General features: G+C 45.1%; 2 protein-coding genes across 2 annotated transcripts in view; one reads left to right on the top strand and one right to left on the bottom strand.

Annotated features, from left to right (window-relative positions):
- The window catches only part of LOC146796600 (lysosomal alpha-glucosidase-like), an 854,317-nt gene that overhangs the window by 745,770 nt on the left and 84,802 nt on the right, over window positions 1-23,745 (bottom strand). The window lies entirely within an intron of this gene.
- The window catches only part of MAFK (MAF bZIP transcription factor K), a 262,438-nt gene continuing 254,316 nt past the window's right edge, over window positions 15,624-23,745 (top strand). The window contains exon 1 of the mRNA XM_085629250.1: window positions 15,624-15,786. The gene's annotated coding sequence lies outside the window, so the exon portion shown is untranslated. The remainder of the gene's footprint in view (window positions 15,787-23,745) is intronic.

Below are 23,745 nucleotides of genomic sequence, written 5' to 3'. Positions count from 1 at the left end.
CTGATGAAGCCTTACTGCTCGCCCACACTACCACAAGTATTGAGTAACCTATTATCAACTTTTACATCTGTATGCCTTTGGGGATACACTATACCTTCCTACAACTACAAACACTTGGATCAAGTTTCGTACCTTGGCAACTTCTCAATGAAACAGCCCTGTTTGAACCATATAATTTGATGCTCACGCAAAAAAAGTGGATTAAAAAATGATTCTACATACAACTTATTAAGTAAAGAACAAGTTGACGGTGCTGCATTTACGCTTTGTGACACTTCACCTATAAACTGGCTCATACATGTATTATTGGCTGGTATGCAACTATACACAATGGTTTCATTCATGGGAGTTTCCCTTCTCCAAAATCTGTTTAAATGAAAATGAAGATGGCCCTGTGTACCGCAAATTGTAGAAGTCCCCTTGGACACTTCCTTCTGTGTGACACCATCATTGCACTGAATGCGTAACAGTTTGATGCCAGGGTTAAGCTGTTTATCTGTTTTTACCATAAGATTCATTCCCACACATCATGAACTTCTGAATCAAGGCTCTCATTTATTTTTAACAAATGCTACTTGCTGTGTATTAAAACACGACCAGCCGCACCAGAGAACGGTTTCAGAAAAAATACAGTGTTGTGGAAAGAACTTGTATCAAACATGAAATCTATGCATTTTGGCAATCTGAACAAACTATTGTCTGTTCTGTTACAAAAAGAAGTCACTTTGACTCCAGCGGTTGAAGTTTATAATGTGCAGACAGCTGCAACCGCTTCAGAATTTCAAAGGCTATTACACAAGCAATACCCAACGCATTATGCAGATATCGTACAAACGATAACTGATGTTGGGCATCTTTTTAAGAACATTGGATCTGGTCTAGTGACTGGATTTAAAGCAATATTTGGACTGATTCAGTCATTTTTCTATTCTCTATTGATTATCTAGCCTTTTTGGAGGATTTCCAATCATCATACTGCTAATTGGCTGTGGTAATCATCATCTTTTTCCTGTTCTGACAAGGAATCAACAACATGAAGTGCACATCTTCATCTCAACAAAGCATACAGAAAGACTCCAGCACGCTACATAGGACATGTTTGGCTATCTGAACTCAGCGAGCACCGAATGCTCAACTTTGCTAAATGGATGCTACACAAGTAAAGCCTGTGTTCTGATGAATAAACTGCCCAACTGAAGTCATCTTGGACTTACATCTGGAACAACCCCCAATCACTTGTCTCAATATGGAAGAAGCTATTCAACCTCTGCATGAGCAAAAGAAACAATGCATCTGTCCTTTCTGCAGGATGCTACCTACGACAGAGCAATATCACCTACAGCACTTTAACGCAGCTCTTGATAAGTGGCTTTACTTGCTGTTATCTTTCGAGCCCCTTGGAGAAGAGCAGCAACTACCATTGAATACCCAAGATGAGCAACTAATTGCTGGTCCTTCAAATACACCGACCATTGACTATGAACATACTCTGTATGGTTTCCGTAAAGATCCCATGGATGCTGCGTGTGCACTCAAAGATGCTGACATGCCCTCTGATGAGGAATGGACTCAACAAGTAAGTCGACCAACGATAATTCAGCAAATATACCAAAAAGGTCTGAATGAACTATATTATTTTTATAAGACTCTAAGTTTTTGTCTTTTATTTTACAATGCATATTTTTAATATGGCCAATTTCATATCATCACTGGTATGTTTAATCACCAACACACATCAAACCCTCTAGCTAGATTACCATATATATGCAAAGACCAGATACTCTAGTGGCACCCCCTATCTATCCATGTGGCATGTTGGGTACTTGTCCTCAAGTACTGCATAAAAGTTACTAAAATGTTTGTTGTAGCAATTAATGTAGTGCCCACTTGTCAGTCAATTCCCTCCTTTTTGGCTTTTCTCATTTCTTCTTTTTTTTTCTCCCTTTCCCTCACTTCCCATTTTTTACACGTTTACATCTCTTTCCCATCCCTCCCTACCTCCATCCCTCTACCCCCCTTTAAATAACAGTTGATGTAATAGCATGGTCTCCCATTATGTTTAGCACTGTATGCATAATGAACAATACTTTTTTTTTTTTTTTAAACTTTATTACGTTTTGCTTATAAACAGTCAGAGTACACAATACATAATTGCATGAAGTCAGAACAGCACATCTGTAAGTGATACACAACATGTCAATACCTACTAACGAAGCACACAGCGAAGTACATGTAGTTCTTACTCGCCCTCTTATCCCACAGTCCATATCCCAGGCCAGGGGCCCGCAGTCCAGGCCGCCGTCATGAGCCATACAACGACGTACAAAATCTCAGACAGTAATTGAATTCAGGAGGGAGGTTACATCCGGCTATCCCCATCCCCAGCATCTCTCATGTCGACCCACACAGAACACATTTAGCCACCTGAGCCCAGGAGAACCGAAGCCACATCCCCCTCTCCCATACCCAGAATATGGAGAAAAGTAATGGGTTCTGATGCTGGCACCTAGCCAGTTTCGTGCCACGTGCAACAGTGCACTCTACGTGGAGGTCTCTGGGGTGGGTAGCAGGAGCTATTGTTGGAGTGGTCCTCATATGTCCCTGGGCCTTGAGCTGCGAGGCAGCGTTTCTGCATAAATGGAGCTCTGATCCTGGCTGTATATCATATCTTCGAGCCATTCCTTAAATTTGGGGGTTCGACCCCTACCCCACCGGCATGCCACTCTCCGCTTCGCCAATAAGAGCGCAAATGTAACATAACGGCGAATCGCCTGCGGGAGCTGCGCAGTATATCCCAACAGGGCTACAAGTGGACTACACTCCACGACCGCGGATGTCATCTGTGTGAGTGCTTCCAAAACTTTCTGCCAATATTCCAAGACCTTGGGACAGTCCCACGCCAGATGCATAAACCCAGCCCCCGGGCTACCACAACGCTCACAGCGGTCGTTGTCACGCAGTTTAAGTCGATATAATTTTACAGGTGAACAATAGATACGATGAATGTATCGAAAATGGATGATCCGCAATCGACAGCAGGCTGAAATGTGCGCAATCTGCCTGCAACAAAAGCCCCATTGCTCCAGAGACAGGTCAAATCCCAGATCAATGGACCACTGGCGCACTGCAGCGAGCTCAGGATCTGGCTGAAGGGTACGAACCATGTGATACAATATAGAGACCATGTGCCTCAGACTATCAGCGGATAACATGCGATGCAGTGGTACCAATGAGTCCGGTTCCTTGGGAAAATCCAGGAGAATAGTCCGCAACCCTTGTTGGAGCCGCAGAAATAAGAAGGTTTCTAACGGAGTGGGGTGTATCTGTCGGAAAAACTGTTCTCGCGTTCGAAATCTACCCTGTATAAAAAGATTCCCACAAGTGCCAATCTGCAGACGTTCGCACATCTGACAAAATCCCCGCTCCTGCAACAAAGGCATACGTGGATGGTAGGAAAGTGGCATCAGCGAGGAATATATCATTGCAGCATTCAAACGCTTCCCAATGTTGAGCCAGGCAGTTATCGTGCCCGTGACAGTGGTAGGGGGCGTGTTTCTGACCGGTGGAGGCGCTTGTACCGCCCCATCTAGTGGGATTGGATCCGCCAGCCATTCCTCCGCAGCCACCTGCGGCATAAAGCATGAGGGGCGCATCCAATAATAAGCATGTTGTGCCTGCGCGCATGCATAGTACAATTCAAAGTCTGGGAGATCAAACCCACCTTGCGCATATGGACGCGTGAGCACAGTCCACTTCAAACGGGGCTGTTTACCGCCCCAGAACAGCCGCAGCAATTCTGCTCTAAGTGAGGAGAAAAAATTACGTCCTGGGGGATAGGGAATGTTCAAGAAAAGGTACAAGAACTGTGGAAGCACCACCATTTTTATCAATGAGGCACGGCCGGCCATGGACAGAGGCAACGCTATCCATCTGGTAACATTGCAAGCCAGGCGTTCAATCGCTGTGCCATAGTTAAGACGCAGTATCTCATCATGGGTAGTCCCAATTTGAATCCCTAGATAGCGGAAATCTGAGTCACACCAAACCAAGGGGAAATCAGGCGTAAATTTGGGCACCGCTGGCGTGAGAGGAAAAATCAGGGACTTCTCCCAATTAATATGAATGCCAGACAAACGACCGAACACTATAAATTCCCGTAGGACTGGATTCAAATTATTTTGTGGCTCCCTGATGTATAACGTCATGTCGTCAGCATATAGTGATATGAGAATATGCCTCAGGTTGCATCGCAGAGCACGCTCTCGATGCTGCTGCCGTAATTTACAGGCAATGGGCTCTACTGCAAGGGCAAAGAGCAGGGGAGACAGTGGGCACCCCTGTCTTGTGCCTCGGGATATGTGAATGTCAGAGGAGATCTGTCCATTTATGAGAACTCGGGCGGTGGGGTCAGTGTATAGCAGGCGTATCCATGCGATGAAGGGTAATGGAAAGCCCATTCTGCCAAGTATTGCATTTAGTTAATCCCATTCTACGGAATCAAATGCCTTCGTGGCATCAAGAAAGAGTGCAGCCATGGGCAGCTCTGGGCAATGTTTTGAAGGGTGGAAAATAGCGTACGGAGGTTATGCGATGTGGCCCGTCCAGGCACAAAACCAGATTGGTCGGGCAGCACCAATTTATCTATTAGAAGCAGCAATCTATTGGCCAAAACCTTAGCCAGGATTTTAGTGTCACAGTTCAATAACGATAAAGGCCTGTAGGAGTCACAGGAGGTAGGGTTTTTACCCGGTTTAAGCAGTGACGATATCAGTGCCACTCGCATAGATGGGGGGAGTTTACCACCCTCCATGGATTCCATGTATACATCCTTCAATACTGGGGCCATAATATCAATGTAGGTCTTATAAAATTCGGCCGGTAGCCCATCAAGCCCTGGGGCCTTACCAGATTGTTGCTGCATAATTGCCTTTCTAATTTCGTCAAGCTCGAAAGGGGCACTAAGGAAATCCCTATGATGGTTCTCCAGCCATCCCAGCGCTACATCATCCAGGAAATTATCTTGTTCCATGTGGCCGCGTCGCTGCGAAGTGTATAGCGCAGAGTAGTGCGCTGTAAAACAGGCTAAAATTTCCGTAGTGTCGACGAGAGCAACCCCTTCTTGGCCTTGAATCTCCAGTACACTCTGCGTGCCCCTCAGCCTCCTAATCATATCTGCTAACATTCTGCCAGGACGTTCCCCCTCTCCATACCTCCTTGCCTTCCAATATTTGCCCCTAAAATTGGCTTCACGATCCGCAGTGGCAACATCATCAGCAAGCTTTTCTTTAAACTTCAACTGTATGTGCCTGTCATCACCCCCTGCCATCTGACGCTCCAACGTTTTAAGCTCAAGCTCCAACTTCTGCAGTGTGCCCCGCAGGTCCCTCAGGACCCCAAAACTCTTTGAGAGACAGAATCCCCGAATGGTGACCTTAAAGGCCTCCCATAATATTTCTATGGAGTCGACCGAGTGTCTATTTCTAGTTAAAAAATCACTTCTCTTCTCCCAGTTCCCTAAGAAAAATGGGGTCCAGGAGGGCCGTAGGTTGTAATCGCCAGTGCCTTCTGGGCGCATTGTAGCCGGGTACATGAACTTCCAACTTGACAGGAGAATGGTTGGAGAATGTTTTAGCCAAATGCGTGATTGCATTTATGGAGGGTACTAGATCCCGTGAGAGTAAGAAATAATCTAATCGCGCCCAAGAGCCGGCGTGCGTGTTAGTATGCGTGCCCTCCTTAACCAGCATATGGCGAATGCGCCACACATCTACCAGCCCACCTTCCAGTAGTATCTCCGACAGAACTGCTTGTGCCTTGGTGTAATGATGCGGGGCTGGATTTGACCTGTCCAGGGCGGGTTGAAAGGCCACATTAAAATCTCCGCCCCATATCACCTGTGCGACCCCTAACTCCATGATCTTACCCCACAGTATTGAAAAAAATTCAGGAGCATCTACGTTAGGACCATAGCAGCAGACCAATATAACTGGTGCCAAACTCAGTTTGCCCCATGCCAACACATAGCGGCCCTGAGGGTCTGCGGTGGAGCCGAGCAGCGTGAAAGGTGTATGCTTTTTTATTAGAATGGCAGTCCCCCTCGCATATGAGGAGTAAGAAGCAAAGATTCTGTGGGCAGCCCATCTACTGGCAAACCCAGGAGACTTCCGGGGGGTCTATGTGGGTTTCTTGCAACATGGCCACTTGAATACTATGGCGATCAAGGTAGGAGAGAATTTGTCTACGTTTACGCGGGTCACCCAACCCCCGAACATTCCAGGAAATGAATCTTAGACAGGGATCAGGGGAACTTCCATGCCCTACCTGCACATTATGCTGTGACATTTCATTTTCAGTAAAGAATCAGTAAATGAGCTATGGCCGTGCACCACTAAAACAGCAACCTGTGTTAATGTATACATTACATAGAAACAAAACCAATCAACTTCCCCTCTCCACTCCCACACTGACAACCCAATCATGCCAATGAATAGCCCCCTCCCCCCCTGTCCCCTTATAACCAACCCGCACATAGTGTATGCTTCTGCCAGGGGTTTTCCCTGATGGGGGGGCTTATCTAGGTGACACACCCTGCCCTCACCGACCGAGGCAGGAATTTGGCGGCACCCTCCTCCAACAAAGCTAGTGAGGTGTTCGGCCCTTAGGAACCTTTGAGCTAGTAACAACGAAGAACAGACCAAGAGTGCGTCGCCACGTTCTCACCGCGTAGTAAGCCCAGCTTCGCTTTCAGGTCACCCATTCCCTCCCATGCAGCAGTCACGTTGCACCAAAAACAGCAAGCATGAGGAACAGCCATCTGGCCTACAGCTAGTCTACTGCATCTAGGCTTTCAGAGCTCGTTGCCGCCTCCTTAGGCCTCCGAAGGCGCTTCAAAATGTCTTCTACTTGCTGAGGCTTGGTAAAAAACTTCTGTTGACCCTGGTGGGTAACGCGCAACCTTGCAGGATATAGTTGCGCGTAGTCTATGTTGGCCTGACGTAGTTTTTGCTTCACCGGAATAAACCGCCTCCGCTCTTCTTGTACCATCGCAGTGAAATCTGGGTAGATGGTAAATGGCGTGCCTTCAAAATGCAATGTTTTCTTCTCGCGGGCCACGCGAAGAACAGCGTCTCGATCTCGGTAATTCAGAATACGAGCAATAATAGGACGGGCAGCAGCCCCTGGGGGCGGACGAGGACCAAGCGCCCTGTGCGCGCGCTCCACAATAAAGTGCGGGGAAAGCACCTCAGACCCTATGGTGTCTAGCAATAACTTCTCAATGTAGGATTCCATCTTTCCTGTGTTGGCAGACTCAGGAATTCCAAGCACGCGTATGTTATTCCGACAACCTCGCTTCCAACTCTTCATTTTTCGCTGCTATGATTTTAAGCAATTTGTCCATTTGGGTAACACTGCTTTGAAGCTGAGTCATTACATCCTCGTTGTCGGAGATCCTGCGCTCCGTTTCCATAATGCGCTCTCCATGTTGATCCATCTTGTGCACAATACTGTCTATACGGGACGTCATGGAATCCATTTTGTCTGCCAGCGAAGATAGCCCCTGGCGGACCTCCAGCATAAGCACCTTCATTTCGCTGTTAGGGCCCGCGTCACCCCCCCCCGAGGTCCCCGTATCCGTCTCCAATGTCTGGGACCGCATAGTTTTTTTGGATTCAAAGTTGATACGCGGTTGTTTCGCGTCCGGTTTCCCCATTATGAGCGTGCCCCAATGCCACAGCGGTAACCAAGGCGCAGGGTCCGGAAAAAGAGCGAGCCGGGACGTTCACCGTAGCAGATCAGCTGCCCTGCTATTGTTTCAAATCTACGGGCCCCGCGTGCGTTATCCCTCTCCTCCGCTGAGATCAGTGCCACAGCTTTAAGCAGTAGGGGGCCAAGGTCCATGAACCACTCTCAAACATATGCGCCCTGCAGCCACGTCGTCCCACAGAGAGACAGTTGTATAAAGGACCAAATCCTCCCAACAGACAGCCAGAAGGTAGAAATATCACTAGGATACGATCGTCAGACTCTAGGACGATTGCACCCCACTCGTCTTCCTTTCGGCAGATAAAACCAAGCGAAGGCTGTGAGGGCTGGGCAACACATAGGAGCAGTGCTGTTATTAGCGCAATCGATCTTAGCCCATAAGTCCAGGAACCACAGTGATAGCTGGCGGCCAAATGTGTCTTTATCCGGGTACAGACCTATAGGTCCTCACACATTAGCAGATCGGCGTACAGAAGTATCCTCGCGGGCGCCGGCAATAACGCGGCCTCAGAACCGCCTCCTGCACTGGAAGTGTGGGGGAAACCGGGTTCATCAATCGCAGTCAGTGCCACACAGATCGCGCGTGGGCGATCAGCCCAGGATCAACAGCTGCAATGATCAGGCCTCACCCACGTAGGCTCAGCCACCGCCAGCTCCCTGCAGTGCTTGAGGGGGGACCCACGCCCCAGGGCTCCACGCAGTACCCCACAGCAGATGCCAGTGCACTCTCGTCTTCACTCAAAAGGAGGAGCAGCAGTCCAGCGGTGAGAGTGGCCGTCTATCACCGCTCAGCCACCAGGAGTCTGCTTCTATGGCGCCGCCGCCTATGTCCGGCCCGCCAAACGTGCGCCGCGCCCCTTGTCACCAGCACACCGCAGGCACTCAGCGCCGCTAGCTTTACCTCTGATGCGGGGGAGAAACGCCTCTTCGTACGGAGCCCCGACAGGCGCCAGGCCCGTATCTCGCCGCCGCGGCCTGGGCTCCTCGAGGTCTCTGCAGCAGGCACGCCAAAGGAGGACAACCGATCGTCGAATCTCACTGCAGGCTGGTCCCTGTGTGCCTCAGCGGCTCCGTAGGCAGACACTCTCGTTTGTATGCAGGGAGAGCTCAATTAGGCAGGATAATTTACGGAGAAATCGGCCGAACTGCGGGAGCTTCACGCAGTGTCCGCCATTCCGCTAGTGCGCCACCTAGCGCCCCCCCATAATGAACAATACTTTTCATAGGTTTGTTCAATTTGTTTGTGTTTTTATATTCACATAGAACCTGCAGTCATGTGGTAAACAGTGAGCTGTACAAATAGAGAGCACAGCAGGTACTACTTGGGTCTGGACACTTCTTTTCCCTACTTTCGGGGATTCTTATACTGTCTGTAGATAATTCTTCAGTGTGTTACTTTTCATTTTTCTTCTCCCGCATAGCACGGTTTATATCAAACTTTCCTTTATTTATTCTATTATACTTCGTCTATTACTATCCCTCTTCCATATTGCGGTATATTGGAGTTATAGTAAGAGAGTAACTACAGGTTTTACTTTATATATTGCCCACTGGGGCTAAATTGTATGCGTATGTTGAAAATAATCGATCCACACTATGGGTTAATAATTACTGGAAGACGAGATACAATTTATATTTCTAGTTGGCACAATAGGTATAGGAGCTGTGCCCACTGGGGCTAGATTGTATTACATTATGTATTACAGATACTTTCCTGGATAATTTTTCAGGTATATTCAAGACTATATTGTGCTTCCTTGAGTTGGCAAGGTGTGCAGTTTCTCAAATTCAATTCAAATATCTTTATTTCAGTCAATTTCAACCATAAAAGATACATATTAAAAACACATTTCATTTTAGAATAAAATTAATATAGATCTTTTGGTACAATACAATACAATAGGGACGTTTTAATATAATGGCAATTATATAATCTATTCCAGCTACGCCATTAAAACTTATTTACTACATAAATTCAATAAATACAATAAAAGATAGGCAATCAAAATGAGGCGACATTGTCTTAGAACATAGCATTTTTAACCATAAATGTGTCCAATACGGTTTGCATGTCGGTTCCGGTTGTGCAATTACATGCAATAAATCATTTCAGAATCAAATTCCCTAATAAACAACCATAGATCATAAAGTGCAAGTGCAAAGCTCTCTAACAGCATTTACTGAATTTTACATATTCCTTGACTGTTATAGTTTCAGTCCAACCTTTGCTCTAATAAGGCTCACATTGAATAAGTATCTACTAACACTAAAAACAATCCACTGTGAGGTATCTGTTTTCAATATACGTTCCGCCTCGCTACAACATCTAGTAAACAAGTTTATACAAACTGGTTTAATGCATTTTTTCCTTGGTATGTCGTATGCGGGACAGAAGAATAGTATATGTAGATCGTTTTCCTTAATCTCAATTGGACATAGTGTACACAGTTCGCTACTTTTACCATCATGATTGTTAGCCCATCTGGATTTATTTGCATTTGTTTGAAGCACCCCATATCTAAATTTCATAAACAGGGATTTCGCTAATTGGGGACGTACCTCATCCAACAAGGGTTCAAACTGTGATACATCTTTAAAGAGAAGGAATCTTGATGTTAGTGACCCAATGGAAGAACTATGTAGCACGCTATTGTTAATGTGATCCCAGAAGGTAGACTTTAGCTATTTCTTGCAAGACGGTAGCAATTGGGATGGTTTATCCCAGAAATTAGATAAACCCAACTTCTTCATCCATGATGCAACGTGTTTGAGCCATGGAATGTCCCTGCTCTGATCAATTTTCATGATCTCCGATAAGCCTTCCTTATAATGTAATAGCTCTGGGGTTGTCCATAACCTCACCCAGAATAGGAGAGGTCTTAATAGAGCGTGATGGTCGGTGCGTTTGATGTTTAGGTCCATGACAATCGGGATTAGGGGTGTTCTAATCTGGAGATTTAGTAATTTTCTGAAAATTTTATTTTCTCCTAGTTCAAAATCCTTTTTGCAGTAAGGCCCCCATATTTCAGCACCATAAAGAGAAGCTGATTGAGCTTTGTGTTTAAATACCTCAAGGGCAGGGGACACTGCTTTCGAAATACTGTCCCCATGTTTCTTTAAAATATGGACTGAATTTTGAAGCAAAATTATCTTATTTTTTTCCAGTTGTGGTTTCCAGGCTAGTTTAGTGTCTAGTGTGATGCCTAAATAGTTAAAACTTTGCATATACTCTAATTTCTGATTATTGAGCTCTAAATTCTTTTTGAATGATCTATGTGGGTTTATGGACATGTATTTGTTTTTACCTGAATTAATTTCAAGCCCTTTCATGGTACAATATGTATAAAAGGAATCCATTTGACGTTGCAATCCTTTTGGGGTTTGTGAGATTAAAATGGCATCGTCAGCAAATAAGAGTGCTGGTACCCTATCACCCCCCCAACTTAGGAGTGTCATTTAGGCAACCATTCAAATAGTCAGGGATGTAATTTACATACAGTGAGAACAGGGTGGGCGCCAGTACGCACCCCTGGCGCACACCCCTTCTCACCGGTATTGCTTTAGTAAGTTCACCCCTTGGGCCCCATCTTACTTTAGCAAAATGATTGTCATGGAGCCTAATTATTTGTACAAGTAACTCGCCTGGCACCCCTTGACGTCTCAACGAATCCCACAGTAAGTTTCGGGGTACGAGGTCAAATGCTGCCTTTAAATCTACAAAGGCAATGTACAAATGGCCCTTCCTTAGGTTTATGTATTTCCAGCACAGACATGTAAATCTAAAAACCTGGTCAATCGTGCTGGTTTTGATTCTGAATCCTGCCTGAAATTTTGAAAATACCTTATTCTCCTCAATCCACTCACTTAGTCTATTTAAAATATGCCTAGCGAAATTTTTTTGTAAAAAATATCTATTAAGCTAATGGGGCAATAATTTGCTGGGTCATATCGGTTGCCCTTCTTAAAAATCGCAATGATTTATGCCCCTTTCCATGTTTCGGGTATTGGTGTACCTAAAACTATTGCGTTGCACAAAAAATGTATATATGGTCCCCAAACACTGATATCATGTTTCAGTAGGTCTCCTGGGATTTTATCAGGTCCAGGAGCTTTTCCCGATTTAACTGCCTCAATTGCCAATGTTGTTTCCTTCAAGCTAAAATGTAAGTTGGCAACCTTAGAGGTGATCGCCAAATCTTCAGTTATTGTAAGTTGCTTGCATTCACTATCAGAATAAAGGAGGGAAAAATTATCGAACCAGGTGTTCGCTTCCAAAAGAAGGTCCTTAGTGACCCTTCCTGCCTTGTTCCCTTTCACTATCAGTCTCCAAAAACCGGACTGATCCTTAAACTTGGCTGCATTAATTAGGTCTGTCAGGATTCATCATCCCATGTTTTTTTAGCATTTGCAAGGGCTCTCTTGTGTTTGAGCCTCTTTTCCCTTATTGCAATTGCGTTGTTGTTTTTAATTGCCTGGATGAGTTCTACTTTTGCTACCAGGCAGACTTTGTTAAACCGAGGGGTTTACTGCCTAGTTTCGTTAGTTTTTAATTCCTGCATTATACTCCTTGGGTATATTGCTAACAATCCGAGTTAGAGCATCTACAAGGGTTTTATGTAGGTATTATGTAGGTCTAACGTTGGAATTTTATCTACTGGTAAGTGCATAAAAGATGCAATAGTATCTGCAAAAATATTATAAATACTTGTCATAGACTGGCTGACCGAGGGCAGGCGACCTTTACATGCTCTTAGTTCATGACCCGTTGTTAGCTTTAAAATTTGCGCGGCTACTACGGTGCACCGCACTTCCCTGTTGCTTTCTATGGCAGGAATATTATTTGCCATGTCTTCACTCTCAAAAAGCTTATCGAAACCCACCACCGGTTCATAACTACAGTTGAAGTCTCCACCAACAATTACCCTCATCTTTGGTCCCAATGTACTTAAAAATAATCAAGCTGTTCTATCGTTAATGATTCTTTGGAGGCAGGGCTTGGTTTATTGTAGATTTTAATTAGGTATAAATCTTTGCCATCCTGTGTAACCATTTTATACCAACCAAGTCCTGACACGGTATATACAGTGGAACAATATTGATTTCAAGGGTAATCTTCATCCATATTACAAGGCCCCCTGATGCCTTTTGTAGGTGGGCTGGCATTCACACTAAATGTCTTGAATCCCTCTCTATGGGCGGTTTCCAATGACCAAGTCTCCTGCAAGAGGCAGATATCACTCTGTTCTATGTATTCGTTCCATTCCAAGTCTGTTAGGTTCCTATTTAGCCCTGCAATATTCCATGAGGTAAGACGTACTCCCATCTGCTTACTTGGTTCTGTGGACAATAGCATCCCGGTTACCATATTACCTTACGACGAAGTTAACATGTTGCTTTCCATTGACTGATTTAAGGGCAACTCTAAAGGAGAGATTTGGAAGCTAGGTGGAGACCCTGCTCCCACCTGCTTAGGTGGTTCATGAATCCCACCAACCTTTATAACACGCTGTGGAACTTCTACATTTTGTACATGCAAAGAGTGTGACTGGGCCGTATAGTTATTTAACTGGGCCTTGACAAGACCATTATTCACTTTGCAAAGTAAAGATTTTTGTTGTCAATCTAAAGAATGTAATGAAGAGAATCCCTGGAATCTATTTGACAGTGAAACTAGAGGGTCTGTATCATTGACACTATTTCCAAGGGGTGGTCTGTAAAAGTATCCAAGGGGAAGAGCGCAGACACTAGTATTTCGGAGGGATGTCTCTTCGCGTGTATTTAACAGATTCCGAACCATCTGGGGGCATCTAAAATTAATCACCACACAGTCGCCCTTTATGTTCTTTGGGGATTCGCCAACCCACCCTACCCTGCGAACCATGTGAATGTCATCAATGTTTAGTGGGTTGAAATTTTTAAATCTCGTTAACCAGTCGACTGTTTTGTTCTCTTTTTAAAACGGGCACCCCGGCTAAAATCAGCACATATGGGCAAGAAGCGGGGGCAATCTTATGACATCCGTGTTTGGAATTAGGTCTGTGCATTTAGGACTGTATGTTACTGCCCAACCAGAGTGGATTCTCAGTCCATCTTGAGCGGTTTGCGCAGAATGACTATGAATCAAGCTTCCTTGGTTTTCAATTATGTCCTACGGCCCACCCTGTGTACTGCCCACCCTGTTAGCTATAGTGTGGAAATTTGCCCTAGGCGTGTCCCTGCCCACATTACTCATGGTGCTTATTTTGCCTTTGCAAAGTAAAACCGGGCCCTCCGCTTGTGAAGGTAATTGTGTTGGTAGTTGTTGTCGTGCAGTTTGGTGCCCTCCTTCATGAACGCTAGAACAGACCGTACCACTGATGTTCTCCAAATGGCCTATGGTGGTGTTCAACTGCTCAATCTTCTTGTCCAATGAACTTAGTTTCTCGTTCATAAGTTCAACGATCTGAGTTTGCATAACCCCCATGTGCCGACTCTATGGACATTTTGATAGTTCGCTCTAATTTGCCAACAATTGCTTCCATTTGTGGGAAGTGCAGAGTGTGATCTACCTCAGTCTGTGTACTGACCGATTTCTTAATCACCATTTGGGCGCCTAGGTGTTGATTTTGTTTTATCGTATGACAAGCCCCCCCCCCCCCCCCCAACTTTCTTTGCTTTTGATTTCCTAGTACCAGGGTTAGCTCTCTTTTTTACCTGTGTTTCTTCCTCCTTGCATCCCACTGTCGATCTTAATGTTCGTTGCCTAGATGCCATACCTGGACTGGTTTTACTATTTAAGTCATCTGGCTCCATGGATAAAGAAGTAGTTAAAATGTTGAGTGCCAGTGACTCATTTAAGTCCGTTAATGCGGGTCTTAACGGAGTTGTTTTCAAGGTAGCAATTGATTTGGGTGAACATAGATGTCTATGTGTGGAGATGGTAGCAGGATCAAGGGATAAGCACCTTGCTGCTATTTGTATCTCATGAGTTAGTAGGGATTCTGCTCTAATGATAAAAGCATCCAAAGTGGCGGAAGCTGCCTTACACTTACTCATGATTTTGCAGCGCCTAGGACAATACAAGCTTTACGAATATTACAACAGTTCTACACAATGGTTCGTATGTCCTACTACGATTGGATACTTGCTTTAATGCTAGCAAATAGGCTTACCACATAAATTATTAAAAGTCTGATCTAGAGGGGTGGCCCAGTCCAGTCCCTGACGGGCACAGACGGGCACAGACGGGCACAGACGGGCCTGCCCTTGGTCCGGGCTTCGTCCCGCGCCGCAGGTGGAGAGGCAGCGCTATATGCGCGTTGACACGCCTCCCCCCTCCCTCGCGGCAGCTGGAGCTGAAGGATGGCACTGGAGTTGAAGTCCTCCTCCCGAGTGCTAGCAGCAGCAATGCGGGGATTATAGCCCTGGGACCTTGTCCCATCAGGGTGTTATGGCCAGCAGAAGTTGTGAAGGGAGGTGCAGCAAAAGGAAGACCTCGTCAGCAGCGGCAACCAAGGGACCCCATAATGCATGTATATTGAGTATATGACCACAATTTTATGTCTTTATTGCATTTGAGTTATTCGCGTGGTGTGGGGAGCAATGTGGTATCTGAAGCTATTTCTCTGTGCTACAAAATTATGCAGTACGATATGGCTGTAGTCAGCCCTAAAGCATTAGAGGGTAGGTATCAATCACTGTTCATTGTAAAAAGACGTATGTTACCTGCATCTCAAACCTCCTAGTGAATGCTATGTATGTGTTTATGCGGATTACTTTGCAATTTTGTTTGTTTATACATGCTTTAAGATAGCTGAACTATTTCTCAGCTCCACACACCACGACGTGTGATGTCTGTTTTCTATGTCGTTGCATCACAGTGCATTTTAACTATATGCCAGGAACAAATCTTCTCCACCCGTAATCAAGGAGTGTTCCACCCCGAAACGCGTTGGGTTATTCCGCATAATAAAAGAAATAAAACTTCATGAGTTCAGTGGTGGATTTCACGTCGGCGCGCTGCAGAGATTGCCCGCACTCCAGGTACATCCAAAATTATTTATTTATGCAGACGCGTTTCAAACAAACAGTCTTTGTCAAAGCATGAATATATACATATAAAATGTAAACCACACAAGGCTTGAAAGTATTCATGCTTTGCTGTTATAGTTATTATATGCATCAATTCTGTCATTTTACATATATCAGTATTAATCGATTGCTTTTGTTTTACGTTTCATTTACATGTTTGATATTTACTGCTTTTCATTTTACACACATAGTTAAGTGTATATTTTAGGTTCGGTATTTTAGACCTTAGTAATTTGAGAGCATGTATTTTCCACCAAGTTATATAAATCCCTATTGGTTAGATACGCCCCTATGGCATCATTCAGACATACAAGCCGGGCATGAAATAAAGTCCCTAAGGTCCGACTCCATCCTATATAGGCCTTGACTACATCTTCCCTCTCAAACAATGGAAGAGCCATTTTCCCAATTTATGCAGAATCATGGTCATGTCTGCCATTAGATACTGATGTCGCCTGACCTTATCCTACCAAGAACTGTGAAAGGGTCAATCCAGTCAATTAGTGACACAGATACAATAAATCAATGTGAGATTTGTCTGGGTCAAATGTCTACTTTCCACCAAGTCAAGGTTAATTAAAAATAGATACAGACTTATAACCAAAACAGTGTAGTCTGAATTTAAGTCCTTTTACCTTATATGAGGAAACTTCTGGGACGTATACCTCAATACACATAATCTATGTCAGATATTTATGAACTTATGCCAGAAATTCCAATTTCTGAAAAGATTTAGTACATAGGGACTGACACTTCACCATTTGTCAGGAGAGGGCCCTCACCCAGATTATTGCCCGAGATTCTGCCGGGGACAGTCGCACCTACTGTGACATACTTCGCAATTGCTACAACACGTCTGAAGCTGATAACACCGAGTACCAGATGAAGACCGACTGATTGCTACAGCAGAGTTTGTTTGCCCTTCACGGGGAACAATGTCTTTGCATCTCCACTGTTACGACAGCCTTTGCTGTCAACAAAGTATGCTGAGTGTCTCTCCTCCCTAAGAGACTCTAAACTGAAAGTTGCTCTGCCCTCCATGTTCTCTTACTATAGCGCGTAGAAATAGACATTAGTGTGTTAGGTTCTAGACAACATTTTTTGGGGGAAAAACTTTTTATTTGTCAAGCGGCACATGAACAGCAGGGCCCTGTCTGCACAATCAAAGCATGTAATATTGACTTTGACATTTTTCATATTGATACCCAAGAATCATGAAAGGTAATACGATAAAACCTAACTCCCCCCCCACCCCCTCGATTGCACTGCACATCCACTCTAGACAGATCCATTCGAATATTTACAGTTGAACTACCAACCAGGATTCCACCACCCACCCCACTCCTGGGATCCCCCCCAACAAGCCCAAAGTTTATAATCGCGGGTCCCGATCTACAGGAACCGGGTCTAGAAGCAATCCCCGGAAGTCTGCCCACCTTTTCCATATTTTGAAATGTTTTAGAGGGCACCCCCTGGCAATGAAGATAGCTTTCTCAAGGCCCATACAAAAGTCCATGCCATTCTTCCATGCAGCCACTGCAGGGGGCCTTGGAGCCTTCCACGCCCTTGCTATGTCCCTTTTTGCTTATGTGAGACCTAACAATAATAAGTGGGGTTTATAAACGTTGCCGCCTATCCCCTCTAAGACCTGCAATAGAGCTAGTTTCAGCGAGCGGGGAAGGTCCCAGCCCAAAACTACGGATAAACAAGTGTAGACCCCCCTCCAAAATCGATCCAGGGAGAGAGACTGCCAGACTGTCTGCATCAACGTACCATCCTCCCTGTTACATCTGAGGCACACAGGGGAGGCAATCAAACCCGCTCTCCACAGCTGCATTCATGTATAATAGACCCTATGCAGGTAGTTAAACTGGACCAGGCGCAGACGCACCGCTGTGGTCGCACCACTCGGAGCAGCTAGGGCCACTACCCAGCCCTCCTCCTCCAAGGGTCCCAAATCCCCCTCCCAGAGTTTCCGTAGCGTGGAGGAGCAGTGGATAGCTAGGGTTTGATATATCCTGGATATCTTACGGTCCTGAAGTTCTCCCATAAAAACGTTTGCCTCCAGGGGGCTGAACTCAACTACAGACTCCAATCCCACCAGACTGGATATCAGGGCGTGCCGGTTTTGGAGATACTTGAATAATTGGGACTTTGGCATATAGAATTCCGTCTGAAGGTCCTGGAATGATTTCAACACTGGACCCCTCATGAAATCCCCCAAGACCGATATCCCTATATGATCCCACCCTCTGAATCCCTGCAAAGCAGCTAGTTGCGGCAAGCGCCCATTATCCCAAAGGGGAGTCTCCTGTGTCAGCTAGTTCCACAACCCCATTCTACAAAACGCTTGCCTCCAGACCTGGAACACGACCTTTGCTGCCGTTCTAGACAACATTTTAAAGGATATTTTAAAAATACTAGAAATTTTTATTTTATTCTCGTTATTTAAAAAGGGACTTCATGCTGTTTTTATACTATTCTGTGTAGTTGTTTTAGATGTACTGAGAAACAGATTGTTCCTGTTGTAATAAATACCTTTGGATGAAAAGTTTTCATTCTTCTTAGTACAGTGTGTGATACGGTGAGTACCGAAATAAGGTTCCACGGTGCCTCTGAACCCTTTTTGGGATTGGTAATAACCCAAAAGCAATGCTTCTGTGTTAATTACACACTGAATAGTGTTTTGCGGGGCTACAATAATCTGTCTTTCATATCCATCAATGGTGTATTGAACCACCGTGTCACACACGGTGAAAAAGCACACCTTGTAGAGTTACGTCAAAGTCGTAACTTATGCAACAGGTGTGTCAGTGAGGAATCTGTGGTTAGACAGAGTCACTACCAGAGAAGACATTAACAAAGGTAAGTAACTTGTTCTTCTGATAGAGGCTTCTGACCACAGATTCCTCACCTTGTGAATAGATATCAAAGCAGTACCTACAGTTGGGGAGTCTGGGGAATCAATCCTAAGGGACAGATCGAGCAAAGTGCCTGTCCCGCCGGATCTGGCTGTCCAGGCAATAGTACTTTGTGAATGTGTGTAGGGGTGCCCAAATAGCAGCCTGGCAGATATCCAAGACCGGTATACAACGTGCTAGTGTAGTGGTAACAGGTTTTGCTATAGTGGAATGAGCCTGCCAGCCTTCTGGGGGCTGTTTCTTTTCTAGCCCCATAGGAGATATTAAGAGAGAAGGAGAGAGAAGGAGAGAGAAGGAGAGTGAAAAGAGTGAAAAGAGTGAAAAGAGTGAAAAGAGTGAAAAGAGTGAAAAGAGTGAAAAGAGTGAAAAGAGTGAAAAGAGTGAAGAGAAAGAGAGAAAGAGAGTGAAGAGAAAGAGAAAAGAGAGAAAGAGAGAAGAGAGAGAGGAGATCTAAAAAAAAAAAAAAGAAAACCACCACACTAGAACGTCAGACAACTGCCTGTAATGGCCGAATGTTATGGAAGGACGTCAACAGTTTTTGTGGAGGATCACCTGGCTAAGGATGACACAAACTACTTTTGCAGGCAGATCGAAGGCTGTCAGCTATGGCTGTTCAATCTTCACACATGGAGGTGTAGGTTGTGCAGGTTTGGATGCCAGACCGAGCCCTGCTGTTGAACCAGGAGTTCCTCTTCAAGAGGCAGCCAGACCAGAGGACATATGATTATGGGCAGAAGTTCCAGAAACCACACTCTCCTCACCCAGACCTGAGACACTCAGATGACTTGGGCTGGGTCTCTTGATCTTTTTCAAATTCTGGGCAGGATATATATATATATATATATATATATATATATATATATATATATACATACACGCAAAGGATTGGACACTGCGCATTATCTGCAGTTGTGAATTAGTGAGAAAAGATGAGGTTTTTAGAGGTTTTGGAGTAAAATTGCTCCGGTTAAGAGCCAAAGTAGCGTCAGGTTCAGTAGAAAGACCGTCACTGAGGCTGTGGTCAACAATAGATTTGCGATGCGAGGGCCTATATAGGTAAAGCTTTACACAGCAACAGTTCCTATGCGAACTGCGAGGTTGATGCGGACTCCTTGCTCTGGGAGATCCCTTGCAAGCAGAGGGGATGCATCAGTTCTAGTCGGGATTGTGCTGTGCAGCAGAGATCATCGGTTGTGCTGGTATCACAGATGTGTTGGCAGAGCACCTTCAGGCCCACTTCCAAGGGTCCAGGGCTGGGGTGGCACCACTTGGTAGGGTAAGGCTCGCAGTTGGCAGAGTCCAAGTGCTAGGTTCAGGGTTGTTGGAGCCTACTGTACCCGCGGCTCTAGTCTAGAGGCTAGCCAACTAGCCCTTGGAGTGACTTTGGGGTCCTGAGTTCAACAGATGCAGTCCTTTTCACAGAGGCAAGAGGGCAGCAGGTCAGCAGTCCTTCAGTGCAACAGTTCAGTTCCTGGCAGAGTATCCAGAAGTGTACTGAAGACTTGGTGTCTGGGGTCCATTATTTATACCTGGGCCTTTCTTTGAAGTGAGAGAACCTTCTAGAGGTTTCTCTATGAAGTCCACGAGCATCCTGCCTTCCCTGTGCTGGCTCCAGATAAACTACAGGGGGTATGCAGCACTTTGTATGGAGGCAAGACACAACCTATTTAAGGGTAAATCGGGCTGTGCCCAGATCCACCCGCCACCCTACCAGTGATGGCCCATCCAGGCACACCTGAGATCTCTATTGAATGTGTGGTCTAGGAGAAATACACAAAGCCCAACTGTCAGCTACACCCAGTCATGAGAGCCAGAGACAGGCTGCAGGCACTAAAATGCCACCTTTTAAGTGGCATTTTCAAAATTGTAATCTAAAATGTGACTGCACCATGACAGAAGACACCAAACATAGGGTGATCACATTTTGAAAATAAAAAACGGACATTTCACAAAAATAGGAGTGCAGTTTTACAGCATCCTAGGGCCACATAATGTCAGGGCTCATTAACACAGAAACATAGAGAATGAGGTCCTAAGAAAGTAAAATGCAATTGTTAAGCCCTGCATCTTGGCTGTTAATTAAATTGGTTTCTGATAACAGCTACTAACTTGTCCTGCTTTAGAACACATAAAAGCATGCCTCAACTGTTTTCAGTCATCGTCTTGGACAACTGGGACATTAGCCAAATTCGCTGACATCTGCCAGGACAGCTGGTGAAAACAGTGAAATCCAGGATGCCTAGACACCCTAACCAAACATGGACTGGTTATCTGCTCCCATTTGGAAATGAACACTTTTTAAATGTAGTAAGGTCAACTCGAATGATATCCAATGGGAGAGGTAGGCCTTGTAGTAGTAAAGAAACTAATTTAACAGTTTTTTACTACCAGGACATATAAAATGTAAAGTACACGTCATACTGTCACAGAATCAATTTTATACAGATTGCCTAAATATCACTTAAATAACTGCACTGAACACTTTGAAATTTCATTGTGAGTCCTACATACGCACTCTAGCACCCCGACCTGCACTGAAACATGCGATTTGCGGCACAGTGAGGCCACAGTTCGAGGCAGGGCACTGTGCACAGAGGAGTCATCTTAGACAGCAGCGCTCTAGTGGTTTAGGCACCCAAGACACCACTACATAAGGATGTCCACAGCACGGGCGCGCTAGGTATTCAGCCAGCAAGGAGACTACAGCCTGCATCTGGGTAAAATGGGGGGGCGGGGCGGGGGGGGGGGGGTTATGTTTTAACTCGCTGGTTCTATCGTTTTAAAAACTGGAAATATTAGTGGCTTTTTAAACTGTGGAAAGTGAATTTGAAACTAGATTGAATTTGGTTGTGAAATCAATGCATTGCTCGGTTCCTTAAAATCACAGAATCTAAAGAGTTTTTATGCAAATTGCCTGAAAATCACTTAAATAACTGCACTCACCACTTTGAAATTTCACTGTGGGCCCTACATATGCACTCCAGGACCTCGACCTCCACCAAAACATGCGCTCTGCGGGGCAGTGAGGCCAGAGTTAGAGGCGGGGCACTGTGCACAGAGGCGTCGTCTTAGACTGCAGGGCTCTAGTGGCTCAGGCACCCAAGACACCACTAAATAAGGATGGCCGCAGCGCGGACGCAACGGTGATGCACCGAAGACACACCTAAGGCAAGCCCGTCTGCGTCTGTCCGCATCCTGACAGTGGGCAGCGCCAGCCACTATGCTGGTAGCAAAAAAAGGTTAGCTCCCCCATTACTTACACTTCTATTGACTTACTCAAGCTACGACCTCTAATTAAGCGGACTAACACCCCTGGGCTACTAGAGGTTAAAGGCCATGTCTGCTGCTGCTTCTGCAAAACGCTGCTCCATCCTCTAAACCTTCAAGTCCGTGATAAAAAGGGAGAAATCAATCACCAAGAGGAAATTAAAAGCTGCACTCATTAATGTCTGCTCTATACCTATGCATGCATTAGACTTTTATAACCCGATTGAGAAAGAGCAGGTAGATGTCCTCCTCATGACGGAAACCTGGCTAGATGAGGACTCCTGCCCTGACCCATAACTGGTGCTCCCCCAGACTTATCCTGCATACACAAAGCTAGTTGCCAAGAGAGGATGGAGAGGCAAATGTAAAAAAAAAAAAAAACAAGAACAAAAAAAAAACAAAAAAAAAAAAAACACAATTATGCACCACTTTCTAGGTGGAGGACCTGGGCAGCACCGAAGCCCTAGGCTTCATCATCTCGACTTCCACCTAATGCTCTTCTGCAGGAGTCCTTTTATATGGTCCCCTGGGCTATGCTGGAGATTTTATCAACTCAATCTCCAAAGCGGTGGTCCACAAACTCATTCACTATGCCAATTTTACAATCTTGGGTTACTTTGATATCCAACTAGACAACCATATGGATAATACTGTAGTGAAATTGACAGAGGCAGATCTCTCTACAACTCCTAAAGGGCCTACCCACAAAGCATACCATACTATTGATGATACTTTTACTAAACATCTCACTAGACCTGGATAGGTCCAAAAGAAGTCCCATGGTCTGAGTGTTGATGAGTGTTGATGAGTTCATCTTATCCTTTTCCTGGTGTTGGTACCCCTCCAAATTTTCTGGTAAAATGAGACCCACCGTCAGTGATCGCGCATGGAATACAGTTGATCTTCCCCTACTGAAAGAGACTCTTATAGCCACTAAATCAACGCTAATAGATGTTGTGTCTCACAACATCAAAGTCAACAACTTGCTTGTATAAGCCGCCTACATAGTTGCCCCTATAGCAACTAATGGGACCCCTAGAGCCATACCATCGGCCCCATGGTTCAATAGGGAGCTAATGGATAATAGGAAACACTGTAAAATCACTAGAACGCACATGACTGAAACATTACAACGTTTCCGGAAAAAAGCCACTACAAACTAGCTCTTAGTATCTACCACACAAACCTGAAGTTGAAGCACCGCACGTTTACTCTAATTAAGCCAATAACCATGCAAAATTATTTTTTTAAATTCTAATCGACTTTACAGACTCCAAATGCACCGCACCCCCTATTAAAATCGAGCACTACTCTATGCCCCCAAGTACCTTCTTCGAAAATTTAGGACAAGCTAGCGGGAGCACAAGCCAACGAGCAAGCAAATATTGTATGGCTCTCTATACCCAGGCCCAGGGTAAATTTACTCAGTCTGCCCAACCCCCCACCCCCCACCCCAACAGTTGAAGATGTGAAATGCTTAATCGTCAAAAATAAATGAGGTTCGCCCCTGGACCCTTTTCCCGCTCATGTCTTGAGCCTCATAAGGGATGTCTAGGACACATTCTTCATGAGACTTTTACTACTTCTTTAAAATCAGGGATAGTGCCCACAGTATGGAAAAAGGCAAATGTCATCCCCCAGCTAAAAAAACAAATGCCGATCCCAACGAATTTTAGACCTATCTCCCCAGGGCCTCTAAGATCATTGCAAAAGTTTGAAATAC

Source organism: Triturus cristatus, chromosome 10, assembly GCF_964204655.1.
Source record: "Triturus cristatus chromosome 10, aTriCri1.1, whole genome shotgun sequence".
Lineage (NCBI taxonomy): Eukaryota > Metazoa > Chordata > Amphibia > Caudata > Salamandridae > Triturus > Triturus cristatus.
Note: the sequence above shows the minus strand (reverse complement) of the source record. Positions and strands in the feature narration are given on the sequence as shown.